The following is a 10,756-nucleotide window of genomic DNA, read 5'->3' as shown; positions in this document are numbered from 1 at the left end:
ACAAACCATTCCTAGTAACCACCAATGCTTCCGAGCGTGGTGTGAGAGCAGTTTTAATGCAGGAAGGACCGGATCAAGAATTCCACCCTGTAGTGTTTCTCAGCAAGAAGCTGTCTGAGAGGGAAAGCAACTGGTCAGTCACTGAAATAGAATGTTACGCTATTGTCTACGCTCTGGAAAAACTACGCCCATATGTTTGGGGACGGCGTTTCCACCTGCAAACTGACCATGCTGCGCTACAGTGGCTTCATATCGCCACGGGAAATAACAAAAAACTTATTCGGTGGAGTTTAGCGCTCCAAGATTTTGATTTTGACATCCAACACATCTCAGGAGCTTCTAACAAAGTGGCTGATGCACTCTCCTGTGAAAGTTTCCCAGAATCAACTGGTTAAAATCATCCTTGAGATGTGGAAAATATTGTTAGTCTTTATATACTTGATAGTATATTTAGAGGTGCACGTGTCTTATTAAGTCTGTTTGTTTTCTCCAAGATCTCCAGGAAGAAATCACAGCCAGTGTTACATCCTATCTGTGATTTGGGGAGCGTGTCATAAATATAAAGGGAAGGGTAAACACCTTTAAATCCCTCCTGGCCAGAGGAAAAGCCCTTTCACCTGTAAAGGGTTAAGAAGCTAGGATAACCTCGCTGGCACCTGACCAAAATGACCAATGAGGAGACAAAATACTTTCAAAGCTGGAGGGAGGGAGAAACAAAGGTTCTCTCTGTCTGTGTGTTGCCTTTGCCGGGCCAGAGCAGGAATGCAGGTCAGAACTCCTGTAAAGGGTTAATAAGCAATCTAGTTAGAGATACATTAGATCCTGTTTTGTTTAAATGGCTGATAAAATAAGTTGTGCTGAATGGGATGTATATTCCTGTTTTTGTGTCTTTTTGTAACTTAAGTTTTGCCTAGAGGGATTCTCTATGTTTTGAATCTGATTACCCTGTAAGGTATTTACTATCCTGATTTTACAGAGGTGATTCTTTTACCTTTTCTTCAATTAAAATTCTTCTTTTAAGAATCTGATTACTTTTTCATTGTTCTTAAGATCCAAGGGTTTGGGTCTGTGTTCACCTATGCAAATTGGTGAGGATTTTTATCAAGCCTTCCCCAGGAAAGGAGGTGTAGAGTTTGGGAGGATTTTGGGGCGCGGGGGAAAGACGTTTCCAAGCGGGCTCTTTCCCTGTTATATATTTGTTAGATGCTTGGTGGTGGCAGCAATAAAGTCCAGGGGCAAAAGGTAAAATAGTTTGTACCTTGGGGAAGTTTTAACCTAAGCTGGTAAAAATAAGCTAAGGGGGTTTTTCATGCAGGTTCCCACATCTGTACCCTAGAGTTCAGAGTGGGGAAGGAACCTTGACACAGGCCCTTTGTTCAAGGAAGGAGAAATGCATCTTCCAAAGACTGAAGGCCTAGTCTCCCTGGAACAGAACAGATGACACTTCCTGTTTGTGGCTGAGGCAAACAGATCCACCTCTGGACATTCCCACATTCAAATATGTCGTCTAGGGTCTGTGGGGGGTCCAGCTCCCATTCTTTGTCCTGGGAGAAGCGTCTGCTGAGAACATCGGTGTGGTAGTGTGTGTTCCAGGAATGTACACTGCCGAAATGTGAATACAATGGGCTATGCACCCATTCCATAATTGTATTGCTTCAGCACCCAGAGGGGGATCCTGTGCCACCCTGTCAGTTGATGTGAAACATACATGCCACATTGGCAAGATCTTGCCAGACTTCCCTCTGATGAGAAGGAGAAAGCAGAGACAGACATTTCTGACTGCAGGTTGATGTGTAGACTGGTCCCTTGAGGTGGCTGCCTGCCCTGGCCTGTATGAACACCAGGATGTGCCCCTCATCTGAGCGGCAATGCATCCGTTGTTACAGTAGCCAGTGGCACTGGCCAAAGGGACTGCCGGCCTCACGGTTGTGGTGTCCTCCCACCAGTCCAGGGAATCTTCAACCTGTTTGTCCAAGTTGTTTGGTGAGGTGACTGTCCTGAGTCTCCCATGAAAGCAGCGAAGGTGCAATCTTGCATGAGCTGTGACAAGTTCAAGCTGCCATGTCACCCAGGAACTGCAAACAGAACCTCACTGAGGTTTGAGAGCTCAGTTGAATAGTCTCACTGAGGACTGATAAGGTTATGAACCTGTCCCTGGGAAGACAGCCCTGGCAGCCAGCCAACCCCATGTATCTTCTTCACAGAGTCAACACAGACTTCTCAACATTGTGCTATAGGCCTAACCATAGGAACAGCGCTAAGGCCCTCTGGGTGGGAGCCTCCCTTCCCCCTCATCACGTTTCCAGCTCTCTCAGCCCCGGCCCCTGGCAGCCAGGCCTGAGAGTGGAGGGTGTGGGACGCTGCTCCCTCCCCAGCCTGGCTCTTGCAGGCAGCCACTGAGCTGCATGAAGCAGGACCCTCCGCGGCCACCCTCAGCTGGCTTGAGAAGCAGCTCAGTCCCCTCCCTCCACTCCTGGCTGCCAGGGAGAGGGGCCAAGCAGGCTGGACACATGCTGGGGAGGGGCAAGGGGAGTGCAGTGAGAAAAGGACAGAGCCCCCCAGCCCCAGGTAACTGGCAGGGGGAATATGGCAGCCTGGGCCGGGCACGGGGGTGGGGGGGTTGCTGGGGAAGGCACAGAGAGCAGGGTCTGTCTGCTCAGCTCAAGTTAGGGACATTGCCCATGCCCCTCCCCCTGCTGAGGTGTCCGTGAGGGCGCGGGAGCTCCAGGGAGACACTGGTGCTGTGAATCTCCCTGGGCTGGCCCCAGCCTCGCCCAGAGGCATATACTCCCCACTTCTGTGGCCTCAGTCCTCCAGGAGCCAGCAGAATTGGCTGCCCTGGCCCAGGGAGGTGGGGCTGGAAGGCTCTTCCCAGAGGTGATATGTGGGGTGGTCACGTGCCCCTCCCCAGTATCAGCAGGTATGATTCATTTCTGTGCCAAGCCATCCCTGCAGAATCCTAGGTCACCTCGTGAATCAGAAGGGCGAGTCTGGTCGGTGTTGCCAATTGGAAGGTATCCAATAAATCCTATTGCAATCCTTGACCTCTCCGAGTGGTATCTGAAGGGAGCCTGCCATATTCTTGGTGAGGTCTTGAAATTGCTTAAAGTTGTTGCCCAGAGATGATGCAGAGGCATCCCTGTTTCATCACATGATGGTGGGGAGATAGTGGGTTGAGAAGTAGCGGCCTCATCTGCTCTAGCGTCTCGTTCCTTAAATGTCTCCCCTGCTGTGGTGGGCTGAGGCGGTAGAGACTGCACCTCCCTTCCCTCTTGGTGAGCTTGGCTCAGAGCCCTGGGAACTGCTGTTGGTAAGCAGCCCAGGATTTCCACTGAGGAGTCCCTACTGGGGAGGGGGGCCCCCAGGGTTGCTCCCACCCCTTGTGATGCCTTGTCCTGGATTTCTCCCCATCTCTGTGGCCCACATAGCAAGTGTTCCTATGAGGGGCGGGGAAAGGAGAACCCTGTATTGAGACTGAAGAGGTGAACAGAAGTCCTTTTCATCCTCCTCCTCTTGATCAGTGAAGAGCCCCAACCGAAAGTGGTGATGAATCAGGTGGTACCTGTGATAAACCAGAGTCTGGACCAAACTAGTCTTGGTACCAAGGGACCCTTTGTACCCATGATCAACAGAGACGGTGTTTCCTCTGCTACGGTCAAGTCCTTTGAGTCCAAAATTCTTCCGGTACTGAATGTAGTGTCACTATGACATGACAGTCTCTCTGGATGTAGATGGTACAGAGGATTTAGAATGCTCCAAAAGGGTGTAGACATTTCAAACTGTACCAATTGACCCACTGAGGGAGATACTAGTGGCAGAGGTGTGTCTGATGACACCTCTCTGGAAGAATGTCTCTCCTTGCCATTCCTGTCATGTCCGGTTGTTACCAAGGCTCGCTCAGACCATGCTTGCTCTTGGAGGAGCGTCTTGGTTTTCCTTGCATCTGAGGAACCTGCAGCCTCCATGGTACCAGATCTACAAGTTGATTCCAAGACCACTGACTCAGTGGGAGACTGTGATCTCTTTGGAGCAAACTCCTTATGAGGTAAGTCAGAGCACCTCTTCCCGGGGCCTTTACAGGTCTCTGAAGTGTTCCCTTCCTTGGAGAAGCGATGGACCAAAATCAAAGGGGCACTAGCTCTGTCTGGAGACAGTGTACAGGGGGATTCTCCTGACCTGGATCCAAAGTAGGGCCAAGAGAGCACTCCATCATATGTCTCAACTTGGTGTCCTGTTTTTTCCTGGCCCTAGATTTCTGAGCTAACTAGAAGCTACACTTCTGTGGGATGGGGAGCTCCCCTAGGCAGTGGAGATACTTGGAGCAGCCATGGCTAACTGGAAGAATTTCCCAGCAAATGGCACAACATTTGAAGCCTGAAGAGCTTGGCATGCTCTCCTGAGGAAGACAAGTCTCCCTGGTGGGAGAAGAGAGGGAAGGGCACTCCTCTCACCAAAACATAAACGCTCGACTTGCTAAACTAAGACTAAGAGAGAGACTCTATAAAGATAAGGCAGGCTGGCAGTGAACACGTTGCAGCCCCATCTCAGGTCAAGGCGCTCGAGAAGGAATTAATGGCTCGGGCATGAGGATGTGTATAGTGCATGCGTAGGCCGAAAGGACACAGCTAACAAATCTTCAGCTGAAGACACATGAAACACATGACCACCAGAGGTGGAGCACACACTTGAAAAAGAACCTGACCTATGAGAAAAGTTAAACAAACTAGGCATGTTTAATCTTGAGAAAAGATGACTGAGGGGGGACTTTCAAATCTGTGAGGGCTGTTATAAAGAGGGTGGTGATCAATCGTCCACTGAAAGTAGGACAAGAAGCAACGGGTTTCATCTGCAGCAAGGGAGATTTAGGTTAGACATTAGGAAAATCTTTCTAATTCTAAGGCTAGTTAAACTCTGGAACAGGCTTCCAGGGAAGGCTGTGGAATCCTGTCATTGGAGGCTTTTAACACAGGTTAGACAAACACCTGCCAGGAATGGGCTAGGCTTATTTGGTCCTGCCTCAGAGCAGGGGACTGGATTTGATGACTTCTTGAGGTCCCTTACAGCCCACCATTTCTATGATTCCATGTGTACATTTCTAGTGGGGTCCCCTAGGGATCAGTTTTTGACATACACTATTTAAATTTTTTGTATTAATGACCGGGAAGAAAACAAAATCATTGCTGATAAAAGTTTGCAGTTGACAGGTCAATGACAGAGCAATCTGGATCACTTGATAAGCTGGGTGCAAACAAACAAAATGCATTGTAATATGGCTAAATGTAAATATCTAGGAACAAAGAGTGATGGCCGTCCTTACAGGGTGGGGGACTCTATCCTGGGAAGCAGTGTCTCTGACAAAGATTTGGGGGACATAGTGGATATTAAACTGGCCCTGAGCTCCCAGGGCAATGCTGTGTCCAAAAGGGCTAACGCAATCCTTGGATGCATAAACAGAGAAATCTAAAGTAGGAGTAACGAGGATATTTTACCTCTGTATTTTGCACCAGCAACTGTTGCTGGTACTAAGTCCAGTTCTGGTGGTCACCATTCAAAGAGAGTGTTCAGAGAAGAGCCACAAGATTATCAAAATATTAGAAAACATGCTTGTTAGTGATCAAATTAAGGAGCTCAATCTAGTTATTTTACAAAAGATAAGGTTTGCGGTGACTTCATCACAATCTACGAGTACCTACATGGGGAACAAAAATTTGATAATGGGATTTTTGATCTGGCAGACAAAGGTCTAACAAGAGCCAGTGGCTGGAAGTTGAAGTGAGAGAACCTGGAAGTAAAAATGCAAATGTTTACAGAGGGTAATTAACCACTGGCATTGCCCAAGGCTCACGGTGGATTCTCCATCACAGGCAATTTTAAAATCAAGACTGGATGATTTTCTAAAAGATGTACTCTAGTTCAAACAAGAATTAATTCAGGGAGGTCCGATGGCCTGTTACACAGGCCAGACTAGATCAGAGTGGTTCTTATGAAAAGTGGTTTCAGGTTAGTGATGTGAACACACCCTTATAGAAGGCTACTCTAAATGTGTAACAGTCATGACTAATAATTTCTGATTTGTTCAGTTCTTTCTCTTCTAACCGGGAGCAGTTGTTTAGAGCAGTGTTTCTCAACCAGGGGTACACATAGCCCTGGGGGTACCCAGGGTTTTCCAAGGGATACATCAACTCATCTAGATAACTGCCTAGTTTTACAACTGGCTACGTAAAAAAGTAGCAAAGTCAGTACAAACTAAAATTTCCTACAGACAATTACTTGTTTATACTGCTCTATGTACTACACACTGAAATGTAAGTACAATATTTATATTCCAGTTGATTTATTTTATATGGTAAAAAATGAGAAAGTCAGCATTTTTCAGTAATAGTGTGCTGTGACACTTTTGTATTTTTATGTCTGATTTTGTAAGCAAGTAATTTGTAAGGGACATGAAACTTGGGGTACACAGGACAAATCAGACTCCTGAATGGGGGACAGTCGTCTGGAAAGGTTGAGAGCCACTGATTTAGATCGTCACCATTTTGGACTCCCTTGAGACAATGGTTGAAGCTAAGATTTGTGGAGGATGGATGTTATGAGTTTGGTTAAACGTGTTTGAAATCAGGTGGTGTAACCAGCCCCCTTCATTAAAGATAGCGGAGACAGAAGGCGAAGTAATAGTTTTCAGAGTAGCAGCCGTGTTAGTCTGTATTCGCAAAAAGAAAAGGAGTACTGTGGCACCTTAGAGACTAACAAATTTATTTGAGCATCAGCTTTCGTGAGCTACAGCTCACCTCATCGGATGCATCCGATGAAGTGAGCTGTCGCTCACGAAAGCTGATGCTCAAATAAATTTGTTAGTCTCTAAGGTGCCACAAGTACTCCTTTTCTTTTTGCGAAGTAATAATGTTTATTGGACTAGCTTTTGGCGGTGGAAGAGACAAGCTTTCAAGCTTCACAGCGCTCTTCCTCACGTCTGGAGCAAGACAAACCTGAGAAGAACTCTGTGCAGCTCAAAAGCCTTGGATATAAACTGGTCATTGGGAAGTTTAGACTTGAAATTAGATGAAGGTTTCTAACCATCAGAGGAGTGAAGTTTTGGAATAGCCTTCCAAGGGAAGCAGTGGGGGCAAAAGACCTATCTGGCTTTAAGATTAAACTTGATAAATTTATGGAGGAGATGGTATGATGGGTTTGGTAATTAACTGATCTTTAAATATTCATGGTAAATAGGCCCAATGGCCTGTGACAGGATGTTAGATGGGGTGGGATCTGAGTTACTACAGAAAATTCTTTCCTGGGTATCTGGCTGGTGAATCTCGCCCACATGCTCAGGGTTTAGCTGATTGCCATATTTGGGGTCAGGAAGGAATTTTCCTCCAGGGCAGATTGGAGAGGCCCTGGGGGTTTTTCGCCTTCCTCTGTAGCATGGGACACAGGTCACTTGAGGGAGGATTCTCTGCTCCTTGAAGTCTTTAAACCATGATTTGAGGACTTCAATAGTGCAGACATAGGTGAGAGGTTTTTCGCAGGAGTGGGTGGGTGAGATTCTGTGGCCAGGGCTGTGCAGGAGGTCGGACTAGATGATCATAATGGTCCCTTCTGACCTTAGTATCTATGAATCTATAAAAGCATGTCCCTTCCACCAACAGAAGTCGATCCAATTAAAGGTATTACCTCACCCACCTTCTCTCACACACAGCCTGGGACCAACAATTTGAGATAGTTGTAAAAAGCATTAAACTCCTTTATGTAACCCAGGATCTGAACCAACAGGTAGAGGAAATTTCACTGGCTATTGTTTGGTGAAGGTTTGCGTGTCTGTGAGAAACAGCAAGAAAGCTCAGAGAAGCTGAGAGAAGGCAGAAAAGAAGCACAAGCAGCATGGCCACATAAGCAAGAGCTTTTGGGCAAAGTCCTAGTTAAAAGAGGCTTTGAACTGTGAGCAAAGAAACTAACTCCAGCTTGATTCCTCCTGTATTAGGGAAACAGGACATTGTAAACAAACACCTGAAGCCATCATCAATCTCTCCTGGTGTGATGAAGTGGGACTGTTCTTAATGTTTCCTCTGAATAGTGTGGGGGTGCCTCAGTTTCCCCTATGCAGTTCTTAAGTATCTAGGGAGTGGGATAAGAGTGTATGATCATTGCAGAGCCCTAGAAGGCAGGTGTGTGCAGGGGTCTGGACACAGAGAATGGCCGACACCCTGTTTCCTGGCCACTGATGGCCTGGGCCCTTCCCCCCTGCAAGGTGAGAGCTAAAGGGTTGGAGAACGAAGGAATCCGGTGACCACCCGGCCCAGGACAGGGACAAAGCCCAGAGGAGGGGGGCTGGGGAAGAGTTTCAGTTGGGGGCTGGCTGGGGACATGGAGTGAAGTGCAGACGGGGTTGTCTGGCTCACTGCCCCCCAAAATGGACCCAGCTGAGGGGTCCTGTTCTCTGCACCTACAAGCTCTGTGTTAGAGCATGTTCCTATCGTCTAATAAACCTTCTGTTTTACTGGCTGGCTGAGAGTCACGTCTGACTGCGGCGTTGGGGGGCAGGACCCTCTGGCTTCCCCAGGACCCCGCCTGGGTGGACTCGCTGTGGGAAGCGCACGGAGGGGCAGAGGATGCTGGATGCTCCAAGGTCAGACCCAGGAAGGTGGAAGTTGTGTGAGCTGTGTGTCCTGGGGACAGGCTGCTCACAGAAAGGAGACTTCCCCAGATTCCTGCCTGGCTTCGTAAGGAGCAGTTAAAGAGCATCGGCCAGGGACTCTGTGACACCTGGTCATCAGAAACTACCTGCAGTGCACAGAATTGGGCTAACCTCTTGGATCAACACAGGAGGAGGTAGCCTGCCGTTGCCAGAGGGGGGAAGTACTCGCTGGCAGACAGGCACCACCTGGGGTCAATTCAGTTACTGGTCCCTCAATGAAGCATTTCCAAGAGTTTAATAGAGGTCTCAGTTTTTTGTTTTTAGATCTAATTGCAACTTAGAAGCCCAGGGCTTTTAGGTGCAACTAAGGACAAGGAATTCTTGGGGAAAAAGCAATTTGCAACCATGTTTCAAAGTTTTTATTGGGAAATTTCCTTTAAAAAAACAAAACAACGCCCCCCCCACCATTTGCCAAGAAAACCAGTGCTGCTCTCGGCAGATAGAGCCCCTTTCCATACAGGAAATGACATGCTAGGTGCCACATTTGGTAGCCAAACTCTTGCTCTCTCCCTTGCTATTACTGCTGAACAACAATTTGGAAATTGGGTCTTGAACTCTTAGCGAACCAGCTGAGCAGCGGGGACAGCAGAGCAGCTCACAGCAGGGGTTTGCCTGGGACTGGTAAGTATCCGAGTGTGTGTGTTTGCTTGCTGAGGAAGTATCCGAGCGTGTGTTTGCTGGGAGGGCAGGGAGAGAGCCTGAGTGAGTGTCTGATTGGCTGCTAGCCTGCAGGGGGCGGGCATTAGGGTGTCTGTGTGTTTGCGTCAGGGAAGCCTGGCTGTTTGAAAATAGCCAGAGCCTCGCGAACCAGCTGAGCAGCGGGGACAGCAGAGCAGCTCAGGGACCCTGGACTTCAGGAAAGCAGACTTTGACTCCCTCAGGGAACAGATGGCCAGGATCCCCTGGGGGACTAACATGAAAGGGAAGGGAGTCCAGGAGAGCTGGCTGTATTTCAAGGAATCCCTGTTGAGGTTACAGGGACAAACCATCCCGATGAGTCGAAAGAATAGTAAATATGGCAGGCGACCAGCTTGGCTTAATGGTGAAATCCTAGCGGATCTTAAACATAAAAAAGAAGCTTACAAGAAGTGGAAGGTTGGACATATGACCAGGGAAGAGTATAAAAATATTGCTCGGGCATGTAGGAAAGATATCAGGAGGGCCAAATCGCACCTGGAGCTGCAGCTAGCAAGAGATGTCAAGAGTAACAAGAAGGGTTTCTTCAGGTATGTTGGCAACAAGAAGAAAGCCAAGGAAAGTGTGGGCCCCTTACTGAATGAGGGAGGCAAGCTAGTGACAGAGGATGTGGAAAAAGCTAATGTACTCAATGCTTTTTTTGCCTCTGTTTTCACTAACAAGGTCAGCTCCCAGACTGCTGTGCTGGGCATCACAAAATGGGGAAGAGATGGCCAGCCCTCTGTAGAGATAGAGGTGGTTAGGGACTATTTAGAAAAGCTGGACGTGCACAAGTCCATGGGGCCGGACGAATTGCATCCGAGAGTGCTGAAGGAATTGGCGGCTGTGATTGCAGAGCCCTTGGCCATTATCTTTGAAAACTCGTGGCGAACGGGGGAAGTCCCGGATGACTGGAAAAAGGCTAATGTAGTGCCCATCTTTAAAAAAGGGAAGAAGGAGGATCCTGGGAACTACAGGCCAGTCAGCCTCACCTCAGTCCCTGGAAAAATCATGGAGCAGGTCCTCAAAGAATCAATCCTGAAGCACTTAGAGGAGAGGAAAGTGATCAGGAACAGTCAGCATGGATTCACCAAGGGAAGGTCATGCCTGACTAATCTAATCGCCTTTTATGATGAGATTACTGGTTCTGTGGATGAAGGGAAAGCAGTGGATGTATTGTTTCTTGACTTTAGCAAAGCTTTTGACACGGTCTCCCACAGCATTCTTGTCAGCAAGTTAAGGAAGTATGGGCCGGATGAATGCACTATAAGGTGGGTAGAAAGCTGGCTAGATTGTCGGGCTCAACGGGTAGTGATCAATGGCTCCATGTCTAGTTGGCAGCCGGTGTCAAGTGGAGTGCCCCAGGGGTCGGTCCTGGGGCCCGTTTTG

This window comes from Dermochelys coriacea, chromosome 8 (genome assembly GCF_009764565.3).
Source record: "Dermochelys coriacea isolate rDerCor1 chromosome 8, rDerCor1.pri.v4, whole genome shotgun sequence".
NCBI lineage: Eukaryota > Metazoa > Chordata > Testudines > Dermochelyidae > Dermochelys > Dermochelys coriacea.
The sequence above is the reverse complement of the archived record's forward strand: the minus strand, read 5'-3'. Positions refer to the sequence as shown.